A 2,024-nucleotide genomic window follows, 5' to 3' on the forward strand; every position below is an offset into this window, starting at 1 on the left:
AAATGATGAGTAATTATGAATAATCTTAATATATATTTTTTAATAGGATAAAATCAAGAACCTCGAAGAAACTAATAGAATTCTGGATGAGACAGCTGAAAATCTGCATGTTATGTTAGAATCTAAGAGAAGAGAATGCCAAAAATCAGGACTTGGTAAAAGTTTTGCTGCTAAGTGTTACTGTAATTTGGCTTGCCCACTGTTTTCAAGACTGGATGGGTTGAACTCTGCATTCTCCCATGCCCTAACTAGAGCAGGCTTGGGAGTCAGGGAAGTTGAACCTCCTTTTGTCCATTTTTATGGAATTTTAAATGCTAATCCAGCAAGTTATTATTTTAATGGTCCTAGGAAGTATTTTTGTCCTCAGCCCTGGGTAATTTTCAAATTACTTTGTTCTGCCCTCCAAAACACACTTTAGAACGGCTGAGAAACATAACCGAGCCGAACAGTTCTAGTGCTTTGTTTTGTTTTGTTCTGCGTGTTTTTTTTCCTCCATGAACTTTTAATTTCAGAACAGTTTAGAATTACATAAAAGTTGCAGCGAGAGGAGAGAGGATTCCCATATGTCACACACCCGGTTAAGCTTGATCACCTGGTGAGGTAGCATTTGCCAGGTTTCTCAACTGTAAAATGACCCGTTTTCCACCTTTGCACACTGTCCTCTTTGGAAGGAAGTGACTGTACACGACCCACAGTTAAAGAGTGAAGAGTACGTTCCTCCTCCTTGCGGAGGCAGTATCTTCATAAAGTCTTTGGAATTCTTCTATACTTGAGATTTGTCCATTCTCCCTCAAGTCCCACCATTTTTAGTTCAGGCAAAAGAGTTTTTACAGTGATTGGGTTTTTTTTTTCTTCTACCACTAGGGAAAACCATGGATTTGAACTGGTTTACTTGAAAGTTATTTTCATGTTCTTTGCTTTCACCTTTTTGTCTGGTCATCTACCACATTATCTCATAGCCAAGAAGGTTGTAGGTGGCATGCAATAGTTATGCCTCCAATTATTTTCTTCTTTCCTCATTTCCTTTATATTCTTGACTGTTTTCCTTAGGCTAAAAGTAGATACCTGCTTTTACCTGATATGTAGAGGATGGCTCTGGGATATGTTTTGTTAATGTTTCTTCTTTTTGGCATATATCCCAGTGTTTCTACTGAAATCCTAATACATTTTTATGTCCTTCTTCCGCATGACAGATATCGGAAAACAAGAAGTCTATAGAGAAGTTAAAGGATGTTATTTCACTGAATGCTTCAGAATTTTCTGAGGTAAAGCGGCCTACGGTTCCTGCAGAATATTAATACAATGTCTTAGTTTTGTTGAGGAGCACACATTTGATGTGTGCTAGAATATGCAAAAAATGAAAAATATATGATGTCTAATTGGGAAAGTGTAACTTTTTTTTGTGTGTCTTTGGAGTTAATTCACTAATAGGAGTGTTTTGCGTTGGGTTCAGATTGCTCTTAATGAAGCTAAACTCAGTGAAGAGAAAGTGAGGTCTGAATGCCTTCGGGTTCAGGAAGAAAATGCTAAACTTAAGAAGAAGAAAGAGCAGGTAAAGAAAAGTCAACGTCATAGATTATGTAAACTAGAGAACTGAGTATCATCATCTCTTGAGTGTCTTTTCTCACGTCTGTTTTTAAGGAAATGAAATATGTATGCAGGATTCTATTCTTAGGTACGCAAAGTTTAAACCACGCTCCCTAAATTGCATGTATACATTCTCCATCTGTTCTGGATTTCTGCTCTTCTGTACAATTTCCTGTAGCTATCAGAGTGTTGTTTAGTAACTTGAATAGCCTCAAGTGGGCAATGGATTTGCTTCTTAGACCAAAGAATTAGGTCTTTATGACTCTCCGTTGAGCAGTTAATGCCTCACTGACCAAGGAAGCATTACGTGCTCTGGAGTCTGGACTCGGCAGATAGTGAGACGTGCCCTTCTGTTCCTCCTGGAAGTGGATTCTTTGAGTAGGCTATCATTTTCTGAAGGATGCAGTAGGCTGGTTCAGCTTCCCTGACAGCTCTTA

The 2,024-nt window shown here is 38.3% G+C and overlaps 1 long non-coding RNA gene across 1 annotated transcript; it reads left to right on the forward strand.

The window, feature by feature from the left end:
* The first annotated feature begins 38 nt into the window (after window positions 1-38).
* Window positions 39-2,018, forward strand: LOC124234532 (uncharacterized). Its single transcript, XR_006887341.1, has 3 exons — window positions 39-155; window positions 1,194-1,265; window positions 1,454-2,018. It is a non-coding gene; the product is annotated as an uncharacterized LOC124234532 (long non-coding RNA).
* Window positions 2,019-2,024: the final 6 nt, after the last annotated feature.

This window comes from Equus quagga, unplaced genomic scaffold (genome assembly GCF_021613505.1).
Source record: "Equus quagga isolate Etosha38 unplaced genomic scaffold, UCLA_HA_Equagga_1.0 85470_RagTag, whole genome shotgun sequence".
NCBI lineage: Eukaryota > Metazoa > Chordata > Mammalia > Perissodactyla > Equidae > Equus > Equus quagga.